Raw genomic sequence first — 7,108 nt, forward strand, 5'->3', positions numbered from 1 at the left:
GTTGTTTGGACAAACACCAGTCTAGATGTTGCTATGAAGGTATTTTCTGATGTGATTAACATTGAAATCAGTAGACTTTGAGTAAAGCAGATTCCCCTCCATAACATGAGTGGGCTTCATCCAATCATTTGAAGGCCTTAAAAGAAAAGATTGAGGTCTCCCAAAGAGGAAGGAATTATACCTCCAGACTGCCTTCAGACTTAATAGTGACTTAATTCCAGGCTGCTGGCTTATCTTGCAGGTTTTGGACTTGCCAGACCCACAATACTGTGAGCCAGTTTTAAAAAATAAATCCCTATCTATCTATCTGTCTATCTATCTATCATCTATCCTATTGGTTCTGTTTTAATGGATAACCCTGACTAATATACATGGCATTAAAAATCTTTTGCATTATTTCTTGAACTCCAGATACCACTGCCTACTCAGCATCTCCATTTGTCCTAAACTATTATTTTCCATCTCTTCCAATCCCATCTTTCCTTCTCCTACCTGAATGTTCTCCCTTTTCATTAAAGAATGTCCTCATTTACCCAGTTGCCAAAGCCAAAACTCTGGAGTCATGATTGATTCTTCTCTTTCTTTTACATCCATCATTACACCCATCTGCAGAGCTTATTAGCTTTATTTTCAAATAATATATCTTCTCACCTCACCAATCCAAGCATCCAAGTTTGGACCACCACTGTAACTTCCTAACTGGTCCATCTTCCTCCACTCTAAGTCCTGACCTCCTCGCCCCGCTGTCCACCTTAGTCTGTTCCCCACACAGCAAAGCAACACTTCTAAGATAGAAGCTATCCTCTCATGAAACTTTGGCTTGTTATCACATTTATAAATCCAAAAATCTTAACTATGGCCTTGGGGCCCCAGATACTCCTCTGACCTCACTACCTACCACTTTTTTTCTTGCTCACTGAACTTTAGACACATTGGTTCCCTTGCAGATCCTGGGACAAGTTAAGTAGACTCCCAGCTCAGGGCTTTAGTACTTCCTGTTTCCTCTGCTGAGAAAGATCCTCTGCCCCGTCCCCAATACTCTTATGGCTTGCTCCCTCATTTCACTCTGGTCTCTGTTTAAGTGCCATATTCTTAGATCTTTCTTGACCTCTGTTAGGGAGAAAAATTTCTTTTTTACTCATGTAGGTTCTTCTAGCTGGTTTAAGAATTCGATTAAATTAATTTCTTATTAATTTCTTTAATGGGAGAAAATAAAGTTTAATTTCATATGTACGGGGCTCCATAAAAAATGAGGCCCAAAGACAATCAGGCAATTGAGGCTTGAATGCCAACCAGAGCTAAGGAGAATGGGTAGGAGTCTGAGACTTCAAAGGGGAGGAAGGCAATTCACATGGAGATGGAAAAACAAATGTTTAGTAAACAAGTGTTTGCTATACCATGCAATCACAGTGGGACATGGCAAGGACACAGAAAGGGCTTTGAATGAGCAGGCCTTGCTAAGTTCCCCCAAGCCCACCACACCTCCTTTATATTCTTTGTAGTTATCTCTGGTGACAGCTCTTCTTTCTGGAATAGGCCCTTTACCTAAATTCTTTTAGGCAATTAAGGGGGAGATAAAAAGCTCTTCCTGAGTTTTTTGTTTCTTAAAAATAATCAGTCTAAAATAAATTTTATGCCAAAGAGACACATTTTGGGGTGGCAAAATCCCGCTCCCCTTCACCTCCCTACTCTACTTTATTCTTCTTCAGGGTACAAAAAATTCTTCTCCCCATTTTCTTTTGTGAAGGAGAGCAAAGAAATGGGGTGCTAACTACAGGGGTTAGGGCACATGGGATCATAGGAGCCGGTTTTAAAATGGGAAAGCTGCAGCGTGTTTGTATGGTGATGGAAATGATCAGGTAGAGAACCAGAAACTGATGATGCCAGAAATGGAAGATAATTTCAGGAGTGAAGTTATTGAAGACTGAGAAGGCAGGAAAAGATGAGAATCCATACACAAGTGGAGAAGTTGGGCTTCTTAAAACAGGAGTGAAGGCAAGTAATATGGTAGGTTGGTGGTTGAGAGAGAAATAGGAGAAAGTTCTGTCTAGTTGATTGTATTTTCCTAAAGTAGAAAGCAGGTCCTGAGCCAATGGCAAGGTGTAGGTGTATTAGACATTTGAGACAAGAGGAATATGTGTGAAATATTCACTTTGGAAACTGGTAAAACAGAAATATCAGAGATGTAAAGCCTTGCTGGGCAGCTTTGGGGACACATTGAGGTTTGCGGTCTTGACTTCAAAGCGAAATCACTTTTAATTCCTGTTTTCCTCCGGCAGTGTTTTGCTGCTTAAGTAGAGGGCAGACTACTAGGTTTGATAAGGGTGGACCTTGCCAGGTCAGTACAATTGAGTTTAGACTGAATCTCAAGGTCCTAGAGAGCTACTAAAGGATTGAATGGAAAAGGTATGGGTGTCAGAAAGGTTTCTAGCTCAGTGTGGTGTATATGTGTGAGAAAGGTTTATTTATAGGAGGAACAGTACAATGCAGTAGGATCCTTGATCAGACATCTGTATAAATCTGTTTATAATGTGCTTAGATGTTAGCTCAGAAACACAGAGGGTGTTTTCAAGCATTTTCTGAGTACTTACTATATATATAGCAGATTCTGGGAAGACAAGATAAATAAGGGTTTTGCCTTCCCAAAGCTCTCTTGGATTTAGATGATTTGTAATTATTTTTAGGTATTTTCGGGGACACAAAAGAGGGGAGAAATGATAAACACTGGGTTGGAATCAGGGAAGTCCTCCCAGAGGAAGTGACATTTCCAATGAGGTTTGAAAGTAGTCTTTAGGGAAAATAATTTCAGGCAGAGGGAATAACATGAGCTCAGCCAAGAAGTATAAGATGCATGACTAGAACAGATCCTGCATGATGGGAAGAGGTGGGAGATGAGGCACTTTTTCCATTAACCAACAACTAGGTAGAACTAAGGAGTTCTCTATTTTGTGACAAGGGTAAGGCATCTGGGCCCTTAACAGCAGCGAGAAGGGTTTAAAAGAAAAGCTAAGGTTTTTAAAAATATTGATTTTTTTTTTACTTAAAAAAAAAAACCGATGTGAAGCTACTCTAGGAATTTGTGCTACAATTTGCTCACTTAAGAATAGTGTGAAGTTAAATGCTTTATCTAACCTTGTCTCTTATGCTGTTATCAAATATTAACTATAGTAACTGACCTGTCATACAAGGCACTTCAAAATGAATCCTTATCACTTGCTTTTAGTACATTATTTCAAGTTAAATTATTTTAAAGTCCCTCACCTAAGACATACTTTTGAAATAAGCTATAGTTCTATATATTTTTTTAAGAATGAGGAGTTTATGACCCTGGTTCGTGGACTGTTACTGTGTAGATAAAATGAGCTAAGGCCTATCAAATGGTTAATAGTTTGTTTTCTCCATTGGTTCCAGCTTTCTTTCTATCACATTTTTCATTCTTTGCTCTTTAAATCACACTGTCTCCTGAATAGCAAAGTTGGGGACCCAATGCCCTCAGGTGATGGATCTGTGCTAGCCCTATCCTGTGTTCTAGGGACCCCAGAAGGAGTAAACTGTGGTGGTTATCATGCGGACACAGTGTCAATTTAGTGGGTGAGAGGCTTGGAAGAGACTCAAAGATTTGGATTAAGAAACCAGCAACCCTTTGACCTAAGCGTGCTTTAGTTTGGCAGTATCCAGACAAAGAAGTGGGGAAGACATACATACATACACACACACATACGTACACACACACACATACATTTATTTGTTTGTTTGTTTGTTTGTTTAGCCAATAGTCATAGCCACCTACTCGTGCAAGGTGCTGAGTAAGAATATGAGTAAGAGCAGGGAAGTATGAGAGCATGGCTCACTTGGGCAGCTGCAAGGGGCAGGCCATCGCTGGAATTAAAGATATGCTCAGTTTTCCTGAAAACAAACATGACAAACTCAAACCTGAGTGGGATAAGGAGGAAGAACTATAAGGGGAAGTTATGTGTTGGTGAGAATTTGTCACTTCTTTTCAGGATTACTCAGGGTGGACTAGAAGTTTCTTTTGAAAGCCCGATAACTTACTTTCAGGAATTGCCGGGTTGACTAATCTATTACCTGAGGGCATTGAGTCCCCAACTTTGCTACTGCCCAGAGAGTTAAAACTCAGACGCCCAGGTTGCTCCCCATATCGATGACATCACAATGTCTGGGAGTGGGAGCAGGGCGTAAGCATTTTTAAAGATCATCCCATGATTACGGTGCGCAGATAAGTTCTAGAGTCACTGCTTTAGGGCATAGTCCAGATTTGTTCATTTAAAACCCACTCTTATTTTGGTTCCAAACATTCCCTAAATTTTTTTTCTCCTTTCTTGAGGGAGGAGGGTGGCGCTATGAGCAGGAAGAGGATATGGTATCACCCAATTAGGGGCTCCTGGTTTGCTAAACCTTTAGCGTAGGTTGCCAGAGCTGCACGAGGAGTGGATTTTTGCTTTGTCATTCTGACTCTGGCTGTTGGCCCGCCCACTCAGAGCAGGGAGTGGCTTGTAATCGCGAGGAACCTGCAAACCGGTTCCCCTCTTTGCTTCTGTCCTGCATTGCACCGGAGCGGAAGGTGGTGGGACGTCTGAAGAGCCTGATGTCCTAGAGCTCGTCTCGTGTTCATGTAAGCTTCGGGTTAGCTGACAACAGACAAAGCTCCGAGTGTTGAGGCTGTCAGCATGCTGGGAACATAAGCATTCGCCTGCCGGTGCGTGAGGAATACAGGAGAAGGGAGATGTTTTAAGGCGTGTTTGAGTAGGGATGAGGTTTTTCTAAGGTAAGCAAGCTTCTTGGAGGCGTTTATTTTTTCACACGGGTCAGTGAAAGCTTGGCCTGTGGTAGGCGACACTGGCTCCCTGTCGACTGGTGGTTGCTTTCCACTAGCTCTTTGTAGAGACAGTTTGCAGAATATCTGAGAAAATGGGATTTTGCATCATTTATTAGTGCATAAGTCTTGAACTGTAGATAACGTGATGGATTGACAGGCCCTCGACAGCGTTAAGAGAGTATATAACAATTTGAGGATGCCTTTCAAGGAATTTTACACTATTGAATCCTCAGAAATCCTGAGCGGTTGGCAAGTCATAATGTATTTCCATGTCTGTAAGTGGGGAAACCAAGGCTCAAGATCATATGACTTGCCCCAGGCAATTAAACAGGACAGCTAAGAGAGGAACCAATGCTATATATCTCACGATATCAGGCAGTACCTGGGTAGCGGATAAAAGCCTACACCACAGTGAATCCTGACTAGCTACTTGAAGCTGGGCAGTCACTTTCCCTATCTGTGAAATGGACCTGATAGGCCCTACTTCAAAAAGTAGTTGTGAAAATTTAAGTGTTCATATATACAAAACACTGCAGAAGTATTAGCTACTATTATTATTACTATTATTACCAATTATACTTGAGTGTTGGTGTGGCTTTTGTCTCTTGAATGGGCCTGATGTCAGTGTAACTGTAGTCTATTTTTAATTCTCACTGACTCATTCTAAATTCACCCGTCTGTAAGTTGGACCATTAGCTCCCATGACATATGTCATATAGGGTGTTGCTGTATTGCTTCAACGTTCCTAAATAAATCAACCTAAGTGGGCAGTGTTTATTTTGCCTCAGGGGTTCAAATTTCAAAGAAACATTGGAAGTTGGGTTTTGGCATTCTGTACGGATGCAGCCTTCAAAGGAGGATTAAGTTGGGTGGTGCTTTATAAAAGCTGAGATAAATATGCCTTAAGCCTCCTTTTTGAGGCTTTCCTGAATTCCGGATTTACTGGGAAAGTAGGTCGTTTAAGTTTAGAGAGACTTGCGATGATTTGAGTCTGAGTCTGACCGGAACTCTGGCGTTAGGAGCCGGCCTCGAGGCCATGTTTCCAGCTTCTGTGCCCGTCTACCGGGTCCAGGATCCAAGCCTGGTCGCGCGCGGAGCTAGGGCACTGCCTGGGCTGAGGCAGGTGGCGCTGTCCGGCGGGCGGGATGCGGGTCGCCTGGGGGGCGCGCAGTTGGCTACGCGGAAGCCCCGCCCCCGCCGCGCACTTCCCGCCGCGGCCGGGAAGCCTGACCCGCTCCCTTCTCTGCTTCTGTGCCACAGAGGACGGGCGGGGCCTCGAGGGAGCACTGTCCGAACTGACCTCGGAAACCGGCGTACCGGTTGTGTTTGTGAAAAGGAGGAAGATAGGCGGCTATGGTCCAACCCTGAAGGTAGGTAGGAGACTGTAATGTTTGTTTCACCCGCGTGTGCGGGGAGCGAGCCCCTGGAGCCCTTCGTGGTCGCAGCCCTCCTTTCAAAGCCAGGGTGGATGCGAAGGAACCTCCACATGGAGCCCATCCTAGTAAAATGACAAAGAAACACGCTGGGGCTAGCTCACGTGTTAATCGAGGTTGATGAGACGTGGGGTCAACTTCAGAACTGGGGAAGGGAATACGTAACTATTTTCACCTTTTAAAATATGTTTGTAAAAGTGACCTATTTTCTCTTGTTGTCCCTCCCTCTTTCAGAGTAAATCTAAATAACTTAATCATTTTTAGCAGTAGTGTAAACTGCTGAAAGTGAGTTGTTTAGGGAAGTACTCAGAAAAGGGGATCAGGAAATGCTTACTTTCGTCGTCCCTGTCACCTTCTTTAATTTTCTGGGAGGGAAACCCAGAAACCCCTGGCTCAGGGAAGAGCAACCAGGAACCTCTTCTGAGTGAGTTTCTCTTCAGGTGTCTTTTTTCTAGCTCAGATTTAATAATTGGATGTAGGGAAAAGGGAGAAAGAAATCTTTCCTTTGCCTGGTGGCGGGTGTGGCGGCACTGCTACCTTGGGACAGTCCACTGAGGGAGGGGTCATGGCCTACCATACTGGCAAAATGCTTGGAGGCTAGGTGCGTGTTTAAAGGGATATGCAACATGGGTGATGCTCTACACCAGGTGTAGTTGGTTACCAGGTTAAAAAGCCTCATAACGCTCATCACCTTGATACATCTGCTCTAATTTTTGCTCTAATTTTTGCTGATTATCTTTTTGTCTTTGTTCGTATCTACGTAAATTTTAAGAAATGGAACATGCATAAATATTGCCTTCTGATAAAGTAAACCCGAGACTTCACTTAAATGTGAAAT

General features: G+C 43.0%; 1 protein-coding gene across 1 annotated transcript in view; it reads left to right on the plus strand.

Moving 5' to 3' along the window:
* Nucleotides 1–4,506: 4,506 nt before the first annotated feature.
* TXNRD1 (thioredoxin reductase 1) overlaps nucleotides 4,507–7,108 on the plus strand; it is a 62,873-nt gene continuing 60,271 nt past the window's right edge. The window contains exons 1-2 of the mRNA XM_011386925.2: nucleotides 4,507–4,786; nucleotides 6,098–6,207. The gene's annotated coding sequence lies outside the window, so the exon portion shown is untranslated. The remainder of the gene's footprint in view (nucleotides 4,787–6,097; nucleotides 6,208–7,108) is intronic.

The sequence above is a fragment of the Pteropus vampyrus genome, unplaced genomic scaffold (assembly GCF_000151845.1).
Source record: "Pteropus vampyrus isolate Shadow unplaced genomic scaffold, Pvam_2.0 Scaffold16, whole genome shotgun sequence".
Lineage (NCBI taxonomy): Eukaryota > Metazoa > Chordata > Mammalia > Chiroptera > Pteropodidae > Pteropus > Pteropus vampyrus.